Source organism: Pleurodeles waltl, chromosome 12 (assembly GCF_031143425.1).
Source record: "Pleurodeles waltl isolate 20211129_DDA chromosome 12, aPleWal1.hap1.20221129, whole genome shotgun sequence".
Taxonomy (NCBI): domain Eukaryota; kingdom Metazoa; phylum Chordata; class Amphibia; order Caudata; family Salamandridae; genus Pleurodeles; species Pleurodeles waltl.
This window is the reverse complement of record NC_090451.1, coordinates 4573460-4597850: the sequence shown is the minus strand read 5'-3', so window position 1 is coordinate 4597850 and position 24391 is coordinate 4573460. Positions and strand designations below refer to the sequence as shown.

The following is a 24391-nucleotide window of genomic DNA, read 5'->3' as shown; positions in this document are numbered from 1 at the left end:
TACAGGGAAAGGCGCTGCTGAGCTTCAGTCCTTCCGGTTTCACCATCACGAACGGGTCAGTTTTTGAGAAAACACATTAAAGTGGGGAACGGGAGAGACAGAGTGTTTCTCTTCATGTCTGGAAACGTGTAAATGTTATTCTTAAAAAGAAATCAATAAGGGGACCAATCACAGCAACAAAAACGAAACGCCGCATCAATGCATCGAAGCAAGGTAGTCAAACGACAATTGCTGAACCCTGCAAGCTCCGCATGCCATGATTCACCATGGTATCCAACCGAACCCCCCCCCCCGCCCACAGCGCCCAGCTCACTGACACAACTTCATCTGAAGCAAGGTTAACCCACTGACAAAACCTCACCTGAAGCCCAACTCACTGACACAACCTCACGCAAAGCAACCCCAACTCACTAACACAACCTCACGCAAAGCAACCCCAACTCACTAACACACCTCACCCGAAGCCCAACTTACTGACACAACCTCACCTGAAGCAAGCCCAACTCACTGACACAACTTCAAGCGAAGCAACCCCAACTCACTAACACAACCTCACCGAAGCCCAACTCACTGACACAACCTCACCCGAAGCTCAACTCTCTGACACAACCTCACCTGAAGGAAGCCAAACTCACTGACACAACCTCACGAGAAGCAAGCCCAACTCACTAACACAACTTCACGCAAAGCAACCCCAACTCACTAACACAACCTCATGCGAAGCAACCCCAACTCACTAACACAACCTCATGCAAAGCAACCCCAACTCTCTAACACAACCTCATGCGAAGCAACCCCAGCTCATTGACACAACCTCACCTGAAGCAAGCCCTGACCAGCCCACCCCTGTGGGTGCACTGATATCTGTAGTAACTGACAACACCCTCCAATGGTCGCTGCCCCTTAAAACCTAGTGAAAACACATGCACAGCTGCAGAGGCACACAACTGTGTTTAGACCTTCTACAACCCCCTCCTGCCTCCCATGAATCAGTGATCTACTCTTCCTCACAGTGGCTTACACTTCCTGAGACAAACAAGCCCCACATAGTACAGCAAGACTCGTCTTAAGCACATCGCCCGGATTGTGGGTGTCCACAAAGGCATCAAACCTGTGAAGAGTCTCAGACTGAGGACCTGCACCTACACTGCACCACACACCTCCCCCCCTGTCCTACTGACTAACAGAGCACCATGTGGTAACCCTGCATCCAGAGGTGGACTCACTCACCTGGTGGCGCATATTCTAAAGTGTTCACAATTTCAATACCTGAAATACACCAGTCCAATCCCTAAACACCAACACACAACCTCACAATTAGAAGAACCAGTGAAACGACCGACAGCCTCAGCCGGGCGCACACTGAATGTGTTCGTCGCTTCCAACAAACTGGGAGCAAAACTCTGCTCTTTGTCAAAAAGTAATAAGCGGCCAAGAAGGTGACAGATGTGTGTTATAGTTTCAAGTTTAAATTTATTGGCACAGTTAGTTAAAACCATCGCAATTCAAACATACATATTTGTAGAAATACTTAGCATACTCACTGTATTAAATAGAGACTCATAAAAACATAAAATGCTTGTTTAAACTAAAACTTATCATAATGATCAATTTGTGCATGACTAAAATGTTCTCTACTGATTCCAACCTTACTCTTGGTCTTAAATTTAGGACTTTCTTACTCCCGTGCAAAACTGTGATTGTAGATGAGTAGGGCTCAGGGAATACTAAAAATGACGAACACTAAGTTATACCTGAGACTGTTTTCTGGCTGCAGCTAACCTGTTGGGTGCTTTACTAACATAAAATGATAACCCGTGCGCACTCGGCTTAGACTTTATTCTCTAGTTCTTTCTGGGCCTGTACCATAAATTTGGCCCCCGACAAGAAAAGGCTGGCCTGCATGTTCAATATCCTACAAATATTTTTCAGATACAATATCCTGTAACCTAGCAACGCCGGGCACACACAGAAAATGTGTTCTAAGGACTCCTGTCTGTATCCACACAGTCGACAGGAATGTGTCGGATCTTGTTGTCTCCATGAAGGGACCATATCTTTCGTTTCCATCAACCCAAATCGAAAGAGCATGAACTAGTGTTCCAGCAACTGGTTGAAGGATGCTGCTAAATATTCCTGTGCCCGTAAGGTTTTGTATGATGTTGTTACAATCCTGGCGTGCTGTCTTCTTCTTCCCAATTTTTGTTTGTCAGAATTTAAAGATTTTATCTTAGTGACAGCATTTGCCTTCCGGTAAATCTCCTTTTTGCCCAAATCAAATCAAATCATTAACATTTATAAAGCGCGCTACTCACCCGTGCGGGTCTCAAGGCGCTAGGGGGGAAAGGGGGGGTTATCGCTGCTCGAACAGCCAAGTCTTTAGGAGTCTCCGGAAAGCGGAGTGGTCCTGGGTGGTCCTGAGGCTGGTGGGGAGGGAGTTCCAGGTCTTGGCCGCCAGGAAGGAGAAAGATCTCCCACCCGCCGTGGAGCGGCGGGTGCGAGGGACGGCAGCAAGTGCGAGGCCAGCGGAGCGGAGGGGGCGGGTGGGGACGTAGAAGCTGAGGCGTCTGTTGAGGTATTCCGGTCCCTTGTTGTGGAGGGCTTTGTGTGCGTGGGTGAGAAGACGGAAGGTGATCCTTTTGCTGACTGGGAGCCAATGCAGGTGTCTCAGGTGTGCGGAGATGTGGCTGTTGCGGGGTACGTCGAGGATGAGGCGGGCCGAGGCGTTTTGGATGCGTTGCAGGCGGTTTTGGAGTTTGGCGGTGGTCCCGGCGTAGAGGGTGTTGCCGTAGTCCAGGCGACTCGTGACAAGGGCGTGGGTCACGGTTTTTCTGGTGTCGGCGGGGATCCAGCGGAAGATCTTGCGGAGCATGCAGAGAGTGAGGAAGCAGGCGGAGGACACGGCGTTGACTTGCTTGGTCATGGTGAGAAGAGGGTCCAAGATGAAGCCGAGGTTGCGGGGGCGTGGTCTGCGGGGGTCGGTGCGGTGCCGAGGGCCGTGGGCCACCAGGAGTCGTCCCAGGCGGACGGGGTGTTGCCGAGGATGAGGACTTCCGTTTTTTCAGAGTTCAGCTTTAGGCGGCTGAGCCTCATCCAATCTGCGACGTCCTTCATACCCTCTTGTAGGTTGGTCTTGGCGCTGGCGGGGTCCTTGGTGAGGGAGAGTACAAGTTGGGTGTCGTCGGCGTAGGAGGTGATGATGATGTCGTGCTTGCGTACGATGTCGGCGAGGGGGCTCATGTAGACATTGAAGAGTGTCGGGCTGAGCGATGAGCCTTGAGGTACGCCGCAGATGATCTTGGTGGGTTCTGAGCGAAACGGAGGGAGGTAAACTCTTTGGGAGCGGTTAGCGAGGAAGGAGGCGATCCAGTCCAGGGCCTGGCCTTGGATCCCGGTGGAGCGTAGGCGGGTGATTAGGGTGCGGTGACAGACGGTGTCAAAGGCAGCCGAGAGGTCGAGGAGAATGAGGGCGACTGTTTCACCGTTGTCCATCAGGGTTCTGATGTCGTCTGTGACTGAGATGAGGGCGGTTTCCGTGCTGTGGTTGGTTCGGAATCCGGTTTGTGAAGGGTCGAGCAGGTTGTTGTCTTCCAGGAAGGTGGTCAGCTGTTTGTTGACGGTCTTTTCTATTACCTTGGCTGGGAAAGGTAGAAGAGAGATGGGGCGGAAGTTTTTCAGGTCGCTTGGGTCAGCCGTAGGTTTCTTTAGTAGGGCGTTGACTTCAGCGTGCTTCCAGCATTCGGGGAAGGTAGCAGAAGAAAAAGAAGAGTTGATGACGGTCTGGAGGTGCGGGGCGATGATGTCGTCGGCTTTGTTAAAGATGAAGTGCGGGCAGGGGTCCGAAGGGGCGCCGGAGTGGATAGAGTTCATGATGGATTTGGTTTCTTCCGTGTTGATGTGGGTCCAGTTGTTGAGGGTGATGTCCGGGGAAGCGGGTTCAGTGGTGTATGGTTGGGTCTGGTGTCCGAAGCTGTCGTGGAGGTCGCTGATCTTGCGATGGAAGAAAGTGGCGAGGGATTCGCACAAATCCTGTGAGGGCGTGACGGCGTTGGCGCTGGCGCTGGGGTTGGAGAACTCTTTGACGATGTTGAAGAGTTCTCTGCTGTTGTGGCTGTTTTTGTCTAGTCTGTAGGTGAAAAAGTTCCTTTTGGCAGTGCGGATCAGGTGGTGGTGTTCGCGTGTAGCGTTCTTGAGGGCGGTCATGTTGTCAGCGGTGTGGTCCTTGCGCCAGGCCTTCTCAAGGGCACGACAAGTTTTCTTTGATTCTTTGAGGGTGTCAGAGAACCAGAGAGGTTTTTTGGTGTTGGTCTGTCGATGCGTGCGTTTGAGGGGAGCAAGGTTGTCAGCGCAGTTGGAGATCCAGTTTGTGAGGTTGAGAGCTGCGTCGTTGGGGTCGGTGGTGAGGGTGGGTTGGTTGGCGGCGAGAGCGGAGAAGAGTTGCTCTTCAGGGATCTTGTTCCACTGTCGACGAGGGATGGGTTGAGTGCGGAGGTGGGAGGTCTCGCATCGGAATGTGAAGTGGACGCAGCTGTGGTCGGTCCAGTGTAGGGCAGAGGTGTGGCTGAAGAAGACGTGTTTGCTGGCGGAGAAGATAGGGTCGAGCGTGTGTCCGGCGATGTGGGTGGCGGTGTTCACCAGTTGTTTGAGGCCGAGGTTGGCGAGGTTGTCGAGCAGGGTGGTGGTGTTGGGGTCGTTGTTTTGTTCCAGATGGAAGTTGAGGTCGCCTAGGAGGATGTAGTCCGGTGAGGCGAGGGCGTGCGGGGAGATGAAGTCGGCGATGGCGTCGCTGAAAGAGGCGCGAGGTCCGGGAGGACGGTAGACGAGGGATCCTCTGAGGGTGGTCCTTGGGTCGGTGCGAATCTGAAAATGCAGGTGTTCAGCGGCGAGGGGGGGGTCTTCGGTGGAGGTGGTGACGCTGATGGAGTCTTTGAAGATGATGGCGACACCTCCTCCTACTTGGTTGGTGCGGTCTTTTCTGGAGATCTTGTAGCCTTCGGGGATGGCGGGTAGCGATGTCTGGAGCAGAGGAGGCGTTCATCCATGTCTCCGTGATGAAGGCGACGTCCGGGGCTGTGGAGTCCAGGAGGTCCCAAAGTTCAACGGCGTGCTTGTGGACGGAGCGAGCGTTGACCAGGATGCACTTGAGGTGGTTGATGGCGCGTGGGCTTGTGGTCGTGGTAGTTGCGTGGTGGAAGATGCGTTTGCAGGAGTTGCAGGCGAAGGGTCCATGGGTGCGTTTGGGGTGAGCTAGGAAGCAGGTTTTGGAGCGCCCTGGATTGAGGGCGTGGAGGGTGGTGGGGTCGTAGCGGATCAGCGGGGCTTGGGGGAGCTGGGGACCAGGGGTCGTGGCGCTGGGCGCGGGCCAGGCGCGGACGGGCGCAGACGGGCTCGCCTCCGGCGCGCCAGCGGCGTGCCCGCTGCGCGCGCCCGCTGCGCAGTCGCGCAGCGGCCGCCATAAGAGGTAGGAGGGGGGGGGGAGGGGTCAGCTGGGGGCGAATGGGAGCTGGGGGGCGGGGGCGTGCAGGAGGTCGCGGCGGGAAAGCGCGAGGGAGGGGGGGGGACAGGTAGAGTGAGAGGAGCTGGGGGAGGGGGTTTAGGGTGGAGGAGGGTGAGTGTTAGGAGGTTTGGAGATTAGGGAGAGAGATAGGAGTAGGGTTGTGAAGATAGGGGAGGGGGGGTTGTAGAGGTGGGTGAGGGAGAGAGGTAGAGTGAGAGGATAGGGAGATAGGTAGTAGAGGGGGTGGCGGGAGGGGGGGAGAGATAGAGAAATAGATAGAGAAAATAGATAGAGAAGTCGATAGATAGGGAAATAGATAGATAGACAGATAGGTAGGTAGGAGGAGGTGGAGAGTGGGGGAGTTAGATAGTGAGATAGGGAGCTAGAGAGATAGGAAGATAGGAGGCGTGAGGGAGGTAGATAGCGAACGGGTTAGCTAGGGGTGAGAGAGGGGGAGGCGAGTGAGGGAGGGGGATGAGGAAGGAGCAGGAGGGCAGGCTCGGGGGAAGAAGACGGAGGAGGTAGAAGAGCCGAAGACAGGAGAACAGAAGACAGAAGAACAGAAGACAGAAGAACAGAAGACCTGAAGAGCAGAAGAGCAGAAGAACAGAAGCACAGAAGATCGGAACAGCAGAAGAACAGAGAAGAACAGAGAAGAACACAGAAGAACACAGAAGAACACAGAAGAACACAGAAGAACACAGAAGAACCGAGAAGAAGAACACAGAAGCACAGAGAAGAACAGAGAAGAAGAACACAGAAGACCGGAAGAACACAGAAGAACAGAAGGGAAGAACAGAAGAACAGAAGGGAAGAACAGAAGAACACAGAAGAAGATTGCAGAGGGGGAGCGAGGAGGAAGAGACAGAGAGGAGGAAAAGAAGCAGGAGCAGGAGAGAAGGTGAGTGGCGCGGGGCAGGGCGAGGGGCTGGGAGGAGGGGGGTACTTACAGTTAGGTGGGTCTCAGGAACACAGGAACTCGGGAACTTGGAGGAGCTGCAGCGGCAGGGGGAGCGACCTACCCTTGGGTCAAGGGTCGCTACCACTGTCGCGCAGCGGCCGCCATAAGAGGTAGGAGGGGGGGGGGAGGGGTCAGCTGGGGGCGAATGGGAGCTGGGGGGCGGGGGCGTGCAGGAGGTCGCGGCGGGAAAGCGCGAGGGAGGGGGGGGGACAGGTAGAGTGAGAGGAGCTGGGGGAGGGGGTTTAGGGTGGAGGAGGGTGAGTGTTAGGAGGTTTGGAGATTAGGGAGAGAGATAGGAGTAGGGTTGTGAAGATAGGGGAGGGGGGGTTGTAGAGGTGGGTGAGGGAGAGAGGTAGAGTGAGAGGATAGGGAGATAGGTAGTAGAGGGGGTGGCGGGAGGGGGGGAGAGATAGAGAAATAGATAGAGAAAATAGATAGAGAAGTCGATAGATAGGGAAATAGATAGATAGACAGATAGGTAGGTAGGAGGAGGTGGAGAGTGGGGGAGTTAGATAGTGAGATAGGGAGCTAGAGAGATAGGAAGATAGGAGGAGTGAGGGAGGTAGATGGCGAACGGGTTAGCTAGGGGTGAGAGAGGGGGAGGCGAGTGAGGGAGGGGGATGAGGAAGGAGCAGGAGGGCAGGCTCGGGGGAAGAAGACGGAGGAGGTAGAAGAGCCGAAGACAGGAGAACAGAAGACAGAAGAACAGAAGACAGAAGAACAGAAGACCGGAAGAGCAGAAGAGCAGAAGAACAGAAGCACAGAAGATCGGAAGAGCAGAAGAACAGAGAAGAACAGAGAAGAACAGAGAAGAACACAGAAGAACACAGAAGAACACAGAAGAACCGAGAAGAAGAACACAGAAGCACAGAGAAGAACAGAGAAGAAGAACACAGAAGACCGGAAGAACACAGAAGAACAGAAGGGAAGAACAGAAGAACAGAAGGGAAGAACAGAAGAACACAGAAGAAGATTGCAGAGGGGGAGCGAGGAGGAAGAGACAGAGAGGAGGAAAAGAAGCAGGAGCAGGAGAGAAGGTGAGTGGCGCGGGGCAGGGCGAGGGGCTGGGAGGAGGGGGGTACTTACAGTTAGGTGGGTCTCAGGAACACAGGAACTCGGGAACTTGGAGGAGCGCCAGGGGGAGCGACCTACCCTTGGGTCAAGGGTCGCTACCACTGTCGCGCAGCGGCCGCCATAAGAGGTAGGAGGGGGGGGGGAGGGGTCAGCTGGGGGCGAATGGGAGCTGGGGGGCGGGGGCGTGCAGGAGGTCGCGGCGGGAAAGCGCGAGGGAGGGGGGGACAGGTAGAGTGAGAGGAGCTGGGGGAGGGGGTTTAGGGTGGAGGAGGGTGAGTGTTAGGAGGTTTGGAGATTAGGGAGAGAGATAGGAGTAGGGTTGTGAAGATAGGGGAGGGGGGGTTGTAGAGGTGGGTGAGGGAGAGAGGTAGAGTGAGAGGATAGGGAGATAGGTAGTAGAGGGGGTGGCGGGAGGGGGGGAGAGATAGAGAAATAGATAGAGAAAATAGATAGAGAAGTCGATAGATAGGGAAATAGATAGATAGACAGATAGGTAGGTAGGAGGAGGTGGAGAGTGGGGGAGTTAGATAGTGAGATAGGGAGCTAGAGAGATAGGAAGATAGGAGGAGTGAGGGAGGTAGATGGCGAACGGGTTAGCTAGGGGTGAGAGAGGGGGAGGCGAGTGAGGGAGGGGGATGAGGAAGGAGCAGGAGGGCAGGCTCGGGGGAAGAAGACGGAGGAGGTAGAAGAGCCGAAGACAGGAGAACAGAAGACAGAAGAACAGAAGACAGAAGAACAGAAGACCGGAAGAGCAGAAGAGCAGAAGAACAGAAGCACAGAAGATCGGAAGAGCAGAAGAACAGAGAAGAACAGAGAAGAACACAGAAGAACAGAGAAGAACACAGAAGAACACAGAAGAACCGAGAAGAAGAACACAGAAGCACAGAGAAGAACAGAGAAGAAGAACACAGAAGACCGGAAGAACACAGAAGAACAGAAGGGAAGAACAGAAGAACAGAAGGGAAGAACAGAAGAACACAGAAGAAGATTGCAGAGGGGGAGCGAGGAGGAAGAGACAGAGAGGAGGAAAAGAAGCAGGAGCAGGAGAGAAGGTGAGTGGCGCGGGGCAGGGCGAGGGGCTGGGAGGAGGGGGGTACTTACAGTTAGGTGGGTCTCAGGAACACAGGAACTCGGGAACTTGGAGGAGCTGCAGCGGCAGGGGGAGCGACCTACCCTTGGGTCAAGGGTCGCTACCACTGTCGCGCAGCGGCCGCCATAAGAGGTAGGAGGGGGGGGGAGGGGTCGTGCAGGAGGTCGCGGCGGGAAAGCGCGAGGGAGGGGGGGGACAGGTAGAGTGAGAGGAGCTGGGGGAGGGGGTTTAGGGTGGAGGAGGGTGAGTGTTAGGAGGTTTGGAGATTAGGGAGAGAGATAGGAGTAGGGTTGTGAAGATAGGGGAGGGGGGGTTGTAGAGGTGGGTGAGGGAGAGAGGTAGAGTGAGAGGATAGGGAGATAGGTAGTAGAGGGCGTGGCGGGAGGGGGGGAGAGATAGAGAAATAGATAGAGAAAATAGATAGAGAAGTCGATAGATAGGGAAATAGATAGATAGACAGATAGGTAGGTAGGAGGAGGTGGAGAGTGGGGGAGTTAGATAGTGAGATAGGGAGCTAGAGAGATAGGAAGATAGGAGGAGTGAGGGAGGTAGATGGCGAACGGGTTAGCTAGGGGTGAGAGAGGGGGAGGCGAGTGAGGGAGGGGGATGAGGAAGGAGCAGGAGGGCAGGCTCGGGGGAAGAAGACGGAGGAGGTAGAAGAGCCGAAGACAGGAGAACAGAAGACAGGAGAACAGAAGACAGGAGAACAGAAGACAGAAGAACAGAAGACAGGAAGAACAGAAGACCGGAAGAGCAGAAGAGCAGAAGAACAGAAGCACAGAAGATCGGAAGAGCAGAAGAACAGAGAAGAACAGAGAAGAACACAGAAGAACACAGAAGAACACAGAAGAACACAGAAGAACCGAGAAGAAGAACACAGAAGCACAGAGAAGAACAGAGAAGAAGAACACAGAAGACCGGAAGAACACAGAAGAACAGAAGGGAAGAACAGAAGAACAGAAGGGAAGAACAGAAGAACACAGAAGAAGATTGCAGAGGGGGAGCGAGGAGGAAGAGACAGAGAGGAGGAAAAGAAGCAGGAGCAGGAGAGAAGGTGAGTGGCGCGGGGCAGGGCGAGGGGCTGGGAGGAGGGGGGTACTTACAGTTAGGTGGGTCTCAGGAACACAGGAACTCGGGAACTTGGAGGAGCTGCAGCGGCAGGGGGAGCGACCTACCCTTGGGTCAAGGGTCGCTACCACTGTCGCGCAGCGGCCGCCATAAGAGGTAGGAGGGGGGGGGAGGGGTCAGCTGGGGGCGAATGGGAGCTGGGGGGCGGGGGCGTGCAGGAGGTCGCGGCGGGAAAGCGCGAGGGAGGGGGGGGGACAGGTAGAGTGAGAGGAGCTGGGGGAGGGGGTTTAGGGTGGAGGAGGGTGAGTGTTAGGAGGTTTGGAGATTAGGGAGAGAGATAGGAGTAGGGTTGTGAAGATAGGGGAGGGGGGGTTGTAGAGGTGGGTGAGGGAGAGAGGTAGAGTGAGAGGATAGGGAGATAGGTAGTAGAGGGGGTGGCGGGAGGGGGGGAGAGATAGAGAAATAGATAGAGAAAATAGATAGAGAAGTCGATAGATAGGGAAATAGATAGATAGACAGATAGGTAGGTAGGAGGAGGTGGAGAGTGGGGGAGTTAGATAGTGAGATAGGGAGCTAGAGAGATAGGAAGATAGGAGGAGTGAGGGAGGTAGATAGCGAACGGGTTAGCTAGGGGTGAGAGAGGGGGAGGCGAGTGAGGGAGGGGGATGAGGAAGGAGCAGGAGGGCAGGCTCGGGGGAAGAAGACGGAGGAGGTAGAAGAGCCGAAGACAGGAGAACAGAAGACAGAAGAACAGAAGACAGAAGAACAGAAGACAGAAGAACAGAAGACCGGAAGAGCAGAAGACAGAAGAACAGAAGAACAGAAGACAGAAAGAGCAGAAGAACAGAGAAGAACAGAGAAGAACAGAGAAGAACAGAGAAGAACACAGAAGAAACACAGAAGAACCGAGAAGAAGAACACAGAAGCACAGAGAAGAACAGAGAAGAAGAACACAGAAGACCGGAAGAACACAGAAGAACAGAAGGGAAGAACAGAAGAACAGAAGGGAAGAACAGAAGAACACAGAAGAAGATTGCAGAGGGGGAGCGAGGAGGAAGAGACAGATAGGAGGAAAAGAAGCAGGAGCAGGAGAGAAGGTGAGTGGCGCGGGGCAGGGCGAGGGGCTGGGAGGAGGGGGGTACTTACAGTTAGGTGGGTCTCAGGAACACAGGAACTCGGGAACTTGGAGGAGCTGCAGCGGCAGGGGGAGCGACCTACCCTTGGTTCTGCTTGGTTCTGCTCCCAGGCTTCTGGCAGACCTAGCACTTTAAAACAGTTGTTTAAATGCTGACCACAGGTGCCTTTATTGTTGTGACCCTGTTGCTCCTCGATTTCCATCCAACATAGGTTATTTAAGGTACCAATCTCTGCTGTACGCATCCTCCAGCATAATTTGGTGAAAGCACATTTACTCTGAAATTCGTAGTTTTTCAGACCCAATTCTAGGCAGACCTGGACTGGAGATGCTGGTCGGGGTATCCGAAAAACCATTTTGTAGGCCTTTGTCTGGACTTGATTGAAAAAAACTGCCTCCTTCCCCAGCATGATTTCGGCGCCATAAGTGACAGTCGGCATTAGTCGTGCTGCCATGACTGAAAGGAGGTGTGAATATGACGGGCAGCTCAGTTTTTGTTTTAGTATTTTGAAGCCATAGGTCAATGAAAGGGCTTTAGCTTGAGCAACAGCAAGCTGTGGCTTGAAGGTCAAGAGGCGGTCCATGGTGAATCCCAAATATTTGTATGTGGGGGCAGCCTCCACCCGGGTTCCCTTTATGAACCATGAAGAAGATTTGTACTTTATGTCTACTAGGCGGACAACCTTAGTTTTACTCAAATTCAATTCCAGACCTTGCATTGTTATGTATGTATGAAATGCGTTGATGCTATGCTGTAGGCCGACTTGTGTTTGGCTGAGTATGACTGTCGTCTGCATACTGTAGCCATGCTATTCCTTTCTTGGGCAATATTGGCGGATGGCTGTTTACCGATGCTAGAGCCTCAGCTAGGTCGGCAAGATATAAGTTGAACAGCGTAGGAGCTAATACATTCTTGTTTTAGTCCTTTTGCCATCAATATTCTGTTGGTGAGGTAGCCACCTTCTTCGATTTTTACTTGCGCCCAAGTGCCTATGTACAAGTCCATCATTGCATTGAGAAGGCTACAGGGTAAGCCCCAACCTTTCAGTTTGTCCCATAGGTGGGTTCTTGGTACGAAATCAAACCCTGCCTTTAGATCAATAAAACATGTGAATAGCCTTTTCTTCTTAAGCCTGGCTTTGTTTCCCAACAGAGCCAGGGTTGTCAGGTTAGTGGAGGCTCCCATACCAGTTCTGAAACGTGTCTGGCATTGTGGAATTAGATGTCTGTCATGAATCCATTCTGCTAGTAGTTGCAGTAAACATGCTGAGTAGAGTTTTATTTCCACATCTATCAATGCTATTAGCCTGTAGTTTGAAGGGCTAGCGGGGTTGCCTGCTTTATATATTGGATGGATGATACTGCCTTTCCATGCGTCTGGTAGACCCGTGGTGCCCTGGGGGTCATCAAAAAGCAGCATCATATATTGTGCCCAGAATGAAGGGTCTCCTCTAAATAGGGCATTTGGCATTCCGTTCCGGCCAGCTGAGCCTTCCAGTTTTAATTTCTTTATAAGGCTTATCACCTTTTCGATGTCGATGCTCTTTAGTGTGTACTTTTGTTCATTTTGGTTTATAAGTAAATCTGTTTGCGTTGTCTCTCTGAAACCAAAGTTATCTTACTTGGGTCATTGGCTGCCTGAGTGGCCTCCTCCTTTATATGGTGTACTGGGCGTGAGAACATTGTTTGTATGTGGGCTTCCCATGTGGCCGCATCAATTCCGGTGTTCATATGTCAATTTTTTCCCCTGATTTAGTACATTTATCAGTTCCCAGAACTTTTCATTATTTTTCTGTTTGTTGGACATGAGCAGCTTGGTCCACAAATCCTCATGATACCTCCGTTTTGCCATCCAGCAATTTTTCTTGTATTTGGCTCTTAGCTCAGAGAGCCTTGTGTTGTCAGATTTCCTTCCCCAGCGTGTGTCCTTTAGGACTTCTTTTAATTCTCTAGAGACTTGATTTTTCTGATTATGCAGTGTTTTGTTAAACCATGGCTTTTCTGCTCTGCCGCTCTTAACTTTGTTTTTTGTTTCTATGACCTAAATTGGGAGACTTTTTTTGATGGAAAATGTATTCATTAAGGAATCACACAAGTGCGTCCTATCGGTCACTCGTTCTCCTAGAGGAAGATTTTCTTGTTCCTGCATTCTTAGTGTTTCTTTAAGCTCATTAATTGTGCCAGCACTGCGGTACACTTCTTCCATTACTATACCGAGGCCTGGCCCCTTCCATTTAAATTGTTTTGTGTCATAAGTCACTGGGGCTGAAATTATGATATTGGCAGAGGGTAGCCTGTTCCATTCATTCCGGATCTTAATGAGTTGTGGGAAGTGATCGCTCTCAGTGCGTTCTTGGATCCTATATGCTAAAACCAATGGCAGTGCAGTTTCATTGATAAATGTAAAGTCGATGTTAGATTTTTTTGTGCCACTTAAGAAGGTTACTTGTGCGGATGAAGCATCCTCAGGAAGAGGAATCAGGCAACGCAAACACAGGGTTTCAAGCTTTGAGTTAGTGTATGTTCCATTTAGAGGTTTTGTGCTGCACTTTCTCAAATCAAGGTTGAAATCGCCAGACAGAATGAGGATTGCGTCCTTATTTTGCTTCTGCAGCATTTTTACAATGCTGATCAACGTTTCCATATTTTCTCTGTTTTGCATTTTATTAGGATGATTATATACATTGATCAGTAGTAGGGTTCTGTTGTTGCCTAATGGAGCCCAGTGTTCCAACATAGTTGGTAGCAGCCAGTCAATGCCCAGGTCGATCTGTTTGATCACCCAGTTGATTTTCGTGGAGCAGTATGTTGTAAGGCCCCCCTTGGGGTGTCCGTGACTTTGAGGTTGTTTTGCAGAGACGTCTATCCCTGAATGTCCAGAAATGTGTATTGGCTCCATGCACCATGTTTCCTGCAACATGAAGATTTCAAACTGCTTTAGGAAACTCAGTGCCAGCTTATTGGTAACCAGGTTTTTTAGACCACAAGTGTTCCAGGAGCATATGGGGATATTGTAGGGAGTTGGCTCTGTATGTACTATTTCAAAGTAAGAAATAGCATGCACAGTGTCCAAGGGTTCCCCTTAGAGGTAAGATAGTGGCAAAAGAGATAATTCTAATGCTCTATTTTGTGGTAGTGTGGTCGAGAAGTAGGCTTATCAGAGGGTAGTGTTAAGCATTTGTTGTGCACACACAGGCAATATAAGAGGAACACACACTCAAAGACAATTCCATGCCAACAGGTTTTTGTATAGAAAAATATATTTTCTTAGTTTATTTTAAGAACCACAGGTTCAAGATTTACAAGTAATACTTTAAATGAAAGGTATTTCACTTAGGTAACTTAAGAACTTTGAATCAGCAAAATAGCATGTACAGTTTTCACAAAAATGGCAATAAGCTTTTTTTAAACTAGACACTGCAATTTTCAACAGTTCCTGGGGGAGGTAAGTATTTGTTAGTTTTGCAGGTTAGTAAACCACCTGCAGGGTTCAAAGTTGGGTCCAAGGTAGCCCACCGTTGGGGGTTCAGAGCAACCCCAAAGTTACTACACCAGCAGCTCAGGGCCGGTCAGGTGCAGAGGTCAAAGTGGTGCCCAAAACGCATAGGCTTCAATGGAGAAGGGGAACCCCCCGGTTCCAGTCTGCCAGCAGGTAAGTACCCGCGACTTCGGAGGGCAGTCCAGGGGGGTTTTGTAGGGCACTGGGGGGGACACAAGTCAGCACAGAAAGTGCACCCTCAGCGGCACGGGGGCGGCCGGGTGCAGAGTGCAAACAGGCGTCGGTTTGTAATGGAGTTCAATGGGAGACCAAGGGGTCTCTTCAGCGATGCAGGCAGGCAAGGGGGGGGCTCCTCGGGGTAGCCGCCACCTGGGCAAGGGAGAGGGCCACCTGGGGAACGCTTCTGCACTGGAGGTCGGATCCTTCAGGTCCTGGGGGCTGCGGGTGCAGTGTCTTTACCAGGCGTCGGGTTCTTAGAAGCAGGCAGTTGCGGTCAGGGGGAGCCTCTGGATTCCCTCTGCAGGCGTCGCTGGGGGGGCTGAGGGGGGTCAACTCTGGCTACTCACAGGGTCGTAGTCGCCGGGGAGTCCTCCCTGTAGTGTTGTTTCTCCGCAGGTCGAGCCGGGGGTCTCGGGTGCAGACTGCAAAGTCTCATGCTTCCGGCGAGAAAAGTGTTGTCTTTATTGCAAAGATGTTTCTTCTTTGGAGCAGAGCCGCCGTCCTAGGGAGTTCTTGGTCCTTTTAGATGCAGGGTAGTTCTCTGAGGGTCCAGAGGTCGCTGGACCCTGTGGAACGCGTCGCTGTTGCAGTTTTTCTTGAAGTGGGGAGACAGGCCGGTAGGGCTGGGGCCAAAGCAGTTGGTGTCTCCGTCTTCTCTGCAGGGCTTTCAGGCCAGCAGTCCTTCTTCGTCTTCAGGTTGCAGGAATCTATCTTGCTAGGTTCTGGGAGCCCCTAAATACTCAATTTAGGGGTGTGTTTAGGTCTGGGGGGTTAGTAGCCAATGGCTACTAGCCCTGAGGGTGGCTACACCCTCTTTGTGCCTCCTCCCTGAGGGGAGGGGGGCACATCCCTAATCCTATTGGGGGAATCCTCCATCTGCAAGATGGAGGATTTCTAAAAGTCAGAGTCACCTCAGCTCAGGACACCTTAGGGGCTGCCCTGACTGGCCAGTGACTCCTCCTTGTTTTTCTCATTATCTCCTCCGGCCTTGCTGCCAAAAGTGGGGCCGTGGCCGGAGGGGGCTGGCAACTCCACTAGCTGGAGTGCCCTGGGGTGCTGTAACAAAGGGGGTGAGCCTTTGAGGCTCACCGCCAGGTGTTACAGTTCCTGCAGGGGGAGGTGAGAAGCACCTCCACCCAGTACAGGCTTTGTTACTAGCCACAGAGTGACAAGGGCACTCTCCCCGTGTGGCCAGCAACATGTCTGGTGTGTGGCAGGCTGGTAAAACTAGACAGCCCACACTGGAAGTCGGGTATGTTTTCAGGGGGCATCTCTAAGATGCCCTCTGGGGTGTATTTCACAATAAAATGTACACTGGCATCAGTGTGCATTTATTATGCTGAGAAGTTTGATACCAAACTTCCCAGTTTCCAGTGTAGCCATTATGGTGCTGGGGTGTTCGTGTATGACAGACTCCCAGACCATATACTCTTATGGCTACCCTGCACTTACAATGTCCAAGGTTTTGCTTAGACACTGTAGGGGCATAGTGCTCATGCACCTATGCCCTCACCTATGGTATAGTGCACCCTGCCTTAGGGCTGTAAGGCTTGCCAGAGGGGTGACTTACCTATGCCATAGGTAGTGTGAGGTTGGCATGGCACCCTGAGTCATTTTCTCCCCACCAGCACACACAAGCTGGCAAGCAGTGTGTCTGTGCTGAGTGAGGGGCCTCCAGGGTGGCATAAGACATGCTGCAGCCCTTAGAGACCTTCCCTGGCATCAGGGCCCTTGGTACCAGGGGTACCAGTTACAAGGGACTTACCTGGATGCCAGGGTGTGCCAATTGTGGAAACAAAGGTACAGGTTAGGGAAAGAACAGTGGTGCTGGGGCCTGGTTAGCAGGCCTCAGCACACTTTCAAATCATAACTTGGCATCAGCAAAGGCAAAAAGTCAGGGGGTAACCATGCCAAGGAGGCATTTCCTTACAGATTTTTTCTGAGTTTTCATCAGGACCAGTTATGATTGTTGTCGTTTAAAATTTGCCTTCCAGCCTGTTTGACTGTCGAGGGCATACCGATGAAGAACTGTTGGTGCGTGCCGTTATGAAGCATGCTATGATGCTTTACTATAGCCTTAGAACCCGCCGTAGCGGGCTCTACCGGCTATTAAAGGCCCGCTCGGCTCGGGCATTTAACAAGGGAGAGGGACTTTAATAGCCGGTAGATCCCGCTACGGCGGGTTCTAAGGCTATTAGAACATTCTGCCACACAGGGCAGAATGTTCCATTAAAAAAAAAAAAAATGTTCACGGAGCCAGAGGGGATTAATATCCCCTCTGGCTCCATGAGGCTTTGTTCACAGCTGTTGCTGTGAACAAAGCAAACATTGGAATGTTGGCGCTGCGGGCTTTTACCGGCCAGTAAAAGCCTGCAGCACTCCATTGTTTTCAATGGAGCCCCCAGCATTCCAATGTTCTAATATTGTCAAATGTTCCCGATTACTTGGGGAGGTTTCTACTTCCACGGCCCCTTTTAAAATTGATCTGCCCTTCTTTTGTTGCGGTATTAAAAGATTAGTATGTCCGGGCGGTTCTAATTTTTGCAGGACGATGCCCCATGCGCTGAACGTACCTTGATATTCTAGATCTGTTAGGTGACAGATGTGTGTTATAATATTGTAACACCACACCACACATACACAGCACACACAACACAAAGCAACAGAAGGTAACATAACAACATATGATAACAGATATGTTGGTTCACTTAAATGCTTAAGTAGGTTTAGATCATAAGCATGTTAAAAGTGCCTTTGAATATACAATATACAATTGTTCACTTCCACCCCCCTGGGTATCTGAGTACCTCTGGGTCTTGATCCCAACGCTTGATTTTTTGTCTTAAATGTTCAGAGGTGACAAGTTAAAACCATCTGCTCTGTATATGCGAAGATCCTGGAGGGGGCTGAGCAGAATGTGTCAGGAAGGAGAGTAATGCAGAGCGAGGCATGCAATGTAAAAAGACAGGGAGAAACAGAGCCTCAAATGAAAATGTTATTGCACCCAAAGGGTCCTCTCCAGATGGTCTCACTCCTCCAGTCTTAAGGGTGAAGAGCGTTGTATACGTGTTTGTGGTCAGTCATTGTTTAGTCGCTTGAGTGTTTGTGGTCAGTCACGTGAACTAACTCAACGCACCAGTATAATATGCGAAAATAAATCTGAGGGACATTCTAAGAAATCTGCAGAAAGGAAAAGGCCAAAATGCAAAATACATATATACATCTCATGAAGTACCACGCACTGTGTTTATGTACAGAGATCCATAATGTTTGGTTTGAACCCTTCTTGGTAAAAATAGGTTCTCTGGTCTCACATAAATGCATCGCATAATGTGTGCATTACCGCAGAAATATTTCTGCTGAATCACATATTTTATCAATAATGACAGGGCTGTAGAATTTCACTAAATAAAAAGGATTAAGGACTCTTTTCCGTGTGAAACAGTAGAGATCCCAGTGGAAAATTAGTAGGCCTGTAACTCTGTGGTCCAAGGTTCGAAGTCGTCCTCTGCTAGTCATTTTGACTTCCAGCACCATATTTTCATTTAACAGTTCATGATTAGTTCTGTATTATCTTCCGCTGAAGGAAAACGTAATATTTTATTTTCCACTCCACAAGTGGAAAGAATGATTCATCATATGCGGCTATAGACTTATACGACAGCGCCATCTACTGTCTATCAATTGAAGTATCCAACGCATTGTTTAGATAATAACTAGCAATGTGGGGTGAGGTAAGGCTGCTACTTCCTGTTAATGTAATACAGAATTGTGGCATAGCATTATTTTTGTTGCTCAATGCAGCTAAAACACTTGCATTTTTCCCAAAGGGTACATTATAAATGATGCGAAGCTTCTAAGTACACATTAGAAGCAGGTTTCCAGGTAATCTATGAGAGCTTGGTCCACATTTATGTTTATATAAAACAAGAGTTTTTAAATGCAATTATTTTTTTAATTGAGAAATTAGGGTAAATTCATGGGAGTCAATTTTGGAGTTTAAAAGAACAACTTTTTGACCCCGACGTGATTTGAACACGCAACCTTCTGATCTGGAGTCAGACGCGCTACCGTTGCGCCACGAGGTCTACTGTTCTGTTCAACAGGATGACTTAAAAGTGAGCAAAATGATTTCGTGCTCGTCAAACTTTCCAGAGTAATTAACGAGATTAAAGTACATGAAGCTATTCTACAGGCCTGGCACTAGGTCACTCTAAAGTAAACATTTACAGTCCATTCAATAACACAGACCATCCATGCGATATGTATTACTACATTTTCATGACACCCTTGTACTTGCTTTGTTGCTGGCGCTGCTAATTTATAGTCCTGTCAAGTGTGACATAGACTATGAAAAACACATTTCTTGTATCATCAGCAGCGAAAGATCAGACATTTGTAACACAAGTCAGCCGAGATCCCATAAACTCAGCAAACAGAGTTTTTTGTTAATATGCCACTCTCCTCGAGGGCACAGAGTCAGAACTCTGCCTCCTTGGCCACAATTGTTAGTAGCTTTGCTTTGGTGGGCGCACTGTTACTGGGTGAATGGGAGAGTCACGCATGAGTCCAAGTGGAGAGATGATTTTGGAGTGAACTGTGTCAGTGGACATCACTCAAGTGTGTCACGGAGAATACTCAAATAGCGACAGAAAATGCTGCCCGCCCCGAAATATCCTTGCACAGGGATACCTTGTTGAAGTTGCTACTCGCGCTAGGAAATTCTCCTCCTTAACTTTTCAGTTAATTTCAAGTATTTTCTATCCTTTGAAGGGTGTGGCCCCAGGAACATCACAATGGTATCTATCAACAGTGCAGCAGGTGCAGTGGCACTGAGGTTGTTGAATTTGAGCGGACCACTACATCCCAATTAGGCTTTTTGCTACTTAACCAGAGGACATGTATGCATTTCCCTTGCTTGCATGAGGGCACCATGTACCCTCACTGCACCACTGGCCAAGATATCCATTGCGAAGGTTTGTACTAATGTTTAAGTCAGGCAAAGAAGGAGTGCACATGACCTAGATTTTGATAGATGATATCACAATTAATAAAAATAAGTTAGATGACTATGACTAGTGGGAGAAAAATGTGAAACAGAAATCTATAGGAAAAAAAATCACTGGCAGATTGAACTTTCCACTTTTCACGACTGTATTCCACTTGTTGGATTTAGTGGAATTTTGGAGCTATTGCACATTTTGTGCTCTTTCAAACCCCCACTGTGAACCACCACGAAACACCATGAACCACCAACTGCAAACTACTAATCAGAACAAGCATTTGCAATTCTATAGGTCTTGCATTTTCTTGAGTTTGAGCTATTGGCATTGTAAATTCATAACTGGACTTTCCTTGCCTAAACGTCTGAACAGAAATTGGGAAATCAGGCTGGAAAAGTATTTTCTTTTTGTTTTAACAGAATGAAACATCTTGAAAGCCTAATTGCCTTCCATTTCAACAAAGCTCGAATGAAGTTAACAATAGCAGAGCAGCCTGAGAAGATTTTTTTTCCCCCAATAAAGGAGGTAAGAAATGCCCTATGTGCTATGTCGTGAGAGCTGGCAGGGAGGGGCCCTTGAGAAAGAGACTCAAGATGCATGTGAGGCTAAGCAAGATTCACATTATTGCTTCTAGGTTTAGCTACATTGTACCAGAAAGGGCATATTGTGGCTTTCGTGAACAGTGAGCTAAACAATGGTGTGTTTCTTTTATAAAATAAGCGTATTTTAGAACCCGGAGGTAAACAAGGACAGCACTGGAATAAAGCCAAAACAAATGTCAGCGAAATGGGAGGAGGTGGGAGGAATGAAATGCTGCAACAAAACGCAGGTCGCTACCAGCCTAAAATGCCCACAGTGAAAAGGGAGTACCAAAGAAATAACAAAAATAGTCAGTCCCAGCAACAGATAAAGAAACCAAAGTGGATCAGTACAGTAGTTGGTCACTGCTCTGAAACAGTACAAGGAGTGAGAAAAAGGCAGAACTGACCACTAGCGATTTTTAAAGGACACTGCAACCAACAAATGAAATTGCTTTAAGCCATAAGAAGTATTCTAAAAGTGTACACGAGGCCGATGGCTTACGCTCGACCAAAAAATGGCACAAAAATGGCAAAAAAAGGGGGGGTGGCCTGACGCAGAAGAATGTGGCAGCTAAGCCTGGTCCTGGTGTGCCGTCTCCCTGATGCCATAAACCCTTCAGTTCTTCAGAGCTGAGATTCCCCACTGAGGCCCAAAGCATGAGGATAAGCCTTCAGATCATGTAGAAGCAAAAACTGAAGCCCTACAGAGTCTCACTGTACACTATTGAGCCTTACACCCTGCCCGACAGCCAGGCGCCCGCCACCATGACCGCTCTCGTCTGCTCAATATGGCTTGGACTGAACCCCAAGATGTAACACAATTGCGTTGCTCATTAGTGCATAAAAGTCGCTGTCTCATCTCTACATACACCTGACACAAAAATGAGTGCCTCCCCTGTATATTTTGCCTAGCACGATATGAGTGCTCTCATCTTAACAAACCACCTTTTGCCATATGATTCGCACCAAAGGCCGACCATAAATGAGCTTTTAGCCCTGAGCTGCTGGTGTGGTAACTTTGGGGTTGCCTTGAACCCCCATCGGTGAGCTGCCTATGCCCCAGGACTGAGACTTGTAAGTGTTTTACTTACCTCCTAATCTAACGTTTACTTACCTCCCCCTGGAAATGTTGATTTTTGCACTGTCTACTTTGAAAATAGCTTATTGCAATTTTTACAAAGGCTGTACATGATATTGTTTTCATTCAAAGTTCCTAAAGTATCTAAGTGAAGTACCTAGCATTTAAAGTGTTTAATGTAAATCTTGAACCTGTGGTTCTTAAAATAAACTAAGAAAATATATTTTTCCAATATAAAAACCTATTGGCCTGGAGTAAGTCTTTGAGTGTGTGTTCCTCATTAATTGCCTGTGTGTGTACAACAAATGCTTAACACGACCCTCTGATAAGCTTACTGCTCAGCATTTTTGCTACACTCAGCGGCTGCTCTGAAATCTTGCGAGTCGCGTAGGTCCATTGGTGTATAAGCGGCTTCAGAGTTTACACCTGCCGGCTGTGCGACGACTGCCTCTGGATCAGGGTCCTCCTGAAAGCCCATATCTTCATAGACTTGTGAATTCGGTGGTGCAATACAGTTTTCATCATCTTCACTGTCGATGAAGTTGATTGAATCATTTAATTAGTCTTTCGAGGCTTCGCGGCCGTCGCCTTCAACCTTAATAGGGGATTTCAGTTGCGGCAAATCCTAGAGGCTGAGCTTTTCAAGCCGCTCGCAAACTTCCTTTTGAAAATTGGTAACGTTGGAACCCCCCTCTGTAGGGGCAGCCAGCTGTGCATTCTCATCCACACCGGAGGTGTTAGGGACCGATAATATCTATTGATAGTGTTCTGGGCACCTGAGGAGGCGGCTTTTCTGGTGAGCGGACTGTATCTCTTCATAATGCCTTGACAACCTATTTCAGAAATGGTTCTCGGTTTGGCGTGCTGCTCTGGCCGGCTCCTTATATGTATTCAATGGTTCAAAAAGGGCGTACGCCTCTACAACATAGCGGTCACATGCTCACCTTGACGGCTCTGATACGTTGAGGGGTTACACGTAACAGTAACCATATGTCATGACCTTTGCAGCATTTGCCCAGCCCCTCTTTTTGGATTAGTTGGTAGGGTGGAGGTTTGTCATTACAACCCCAATGCTCTGCCCTGCGAGGTGGCCCCCCAGGCAGCCACTCGGTCCTGAATGTCTGACATGTCCACACTTGTCCTCTTAGGCCATGAAGCATGCTGCACACCTGCACAGCCGCCATTTCACACAGTCCATAGACCTACACACAAGGGACAGCATCAGGGCACGTGACTAACACAGCATCACATCATGTCACAACCCACGTGACTCACCTACGTCATTACTTACGTCATCACGGGGCAGGGTACCCACGTCATTGCCTACGTGATCACGGGGCGGGCACCTGTCAAAAAGTTTGATGGAAGGTATCCCCTTATACAACTGAGGGGCAACTTCCTGAGACAGTCAGATTGTCCTCGCATTCGGTAGAAATGTAGTGAACTATAGAAGTTTCATATTTAATAATCCAACCACCTCTACTAAAGAAAGCGGCCAGAGCTCTGATTTGACAACCGGTCTTTTGTGTTATTCATGTGTCAGATTCTCTGAGTTTCTAAAGCAATTTCACCTTAAATAAGAAGATTAATCCGTTCAGCTTTGCTGCCCTCTGACAACGAAGACTGAAAGGACAGGGTTTTAGCTATCAGTATCTTTGCAGCACTGTTATGTTTCAATGGCACCGGTGATACCAGCCACAAGGTTTGCACTGTCACCCCTAAAGTCTTTAGTCATTGAGGGTCACCTGACATAAGCTTTCAAGGTAAGTCGAACAATTAAATTTATATTTTTGTTAACAGCATTTTCTCACCAAGCCTGAGCGAAGTTTTATTACACCAGCAAGATCTGCGAATTTCACACCATGCAATACTCACAGAACTTCATGAATTTCATCAGTGAGAAATTAATTTCTCACATTTTTTTTTTTTTTTTTACAAATGAGAGACAGCAAACTACTCCCCTCGCTAATCTCACAGTCGTTTAAGCACAATAAATCCACTATACCTCACAGCATTATAACACATTTCTGTGAAACAATGTTTTTCTGTTTCACACAGTTGTAGTTTTTACCAGCTGAGCCAACTGTCCGGACTACTGCAAAGAACCGACCTTGGTCTAACATTCGGGGCAATAAACCAGGGCCTCTTTCAGAAAGGGTTAATCTCCCGTTTTGTGAATGATTTCTTAACAAGTAGAAAGTGCAGGATTGGCCGCTGCAGACCCCGGAAAATCCCCAGTGGGTTGAGGGTCTGGAGATGCTACTAGCGCTGAAAGGACTGAGGGATTCACTGTCCTACCGAACAGCAAAACAGAACTGAGGCACTGACTTACAGTTCCCACGTCATCATGTACAGGATGTGCAGCTGCAAACACGTACTAGTTCTTGCTATGGAGCCAGAGCTAGAAGTACTGGAGTAATTCACGATTCTTTTCAGAAGTGGCTGCACATACGTTCACCCGGTGTGTCAGCTGCCGGTGCAGCCCTGCAGGAGGAGATCCAGAACATAAACCTGTGGGTGGAAATGCGTCCGAGTCGCTCCGGCCTCTCCGTGATATTCATTCCTCGTGGTTTCCTTAGTTCTGTATCCTTGTGAGTCAATGTCAGTCGTGAGACAGACTAAATGATTTACTATCAAAGTGAAACTCACACAGTAATAATGAAATTATATTATTGCACAAAAATATATACTGCGTTGGCCGGGAATCGAACCCGGGTCAACTGCTTGGAAGGCAGCTATGCTCACCACTATACCACCAACGCTTGCTACTATTGTAGGAGCTGCTTTCCCTCTGAGAAATAACACAAGCCCGCCGATATCTTCACAGAAGAGTTATTCTGCAGCTAAGGCGAGCATTCCCGCACAGACTTTTCACTCCACTCACCCGTCTAAGAGCCCCCAGATAGTCCAGTTTTAACAGCCCCTCCGCGGGACTGAGCACCAATAACTGAAGCCATCAATTCTACTCAGACAGAAACCAGCAGCATCACCCAAACTCCGCAATTTAATCGTATGCTGACTTCCCTCCGGTCCTAGCAGTAGGTTAGCCTTAGTATTATGGGCGCCAGGGTCAGAATGGACATGAGCCCCAGAAACCTCTGGTCCTCGGTGCCACTCTACCTGCTGCACGCCCTGTGGCCTACAACAGTGAATTCGACCTGTCGAGGGGCGGTAAACCAACCTGCA

General features: G+C 49.4%; 2 non-coding genes across 2 annotated transcripts; both read right to left on the bottom strand.

The window, feature by feature from the left end:
- Positions 1-18559: 18559 nt before the first annotated feature.
- Positions 18560-18631, bottom strand: TRNAW-CCA (transfer RNA tryptophan (anticodon CCA)). The gene has a single exon. It is a non-coding gene; the product is annotated as a tRNA-Trp (tRNA).
- A 5264-nt stretch (positions 18632-23895) lies between these two features.
- On the bottom strand, positions 23896-23967 carry TRNAG-UCC (transfer RNA glycine (anticodon UCC)). Its single transcript has one exon. It is a non-coding gene; the product is annotated as a tRNA-Gly (tRNA).
- Between the last annotated feature and the right edge of the window lie 424 nt (positions 23968-24391).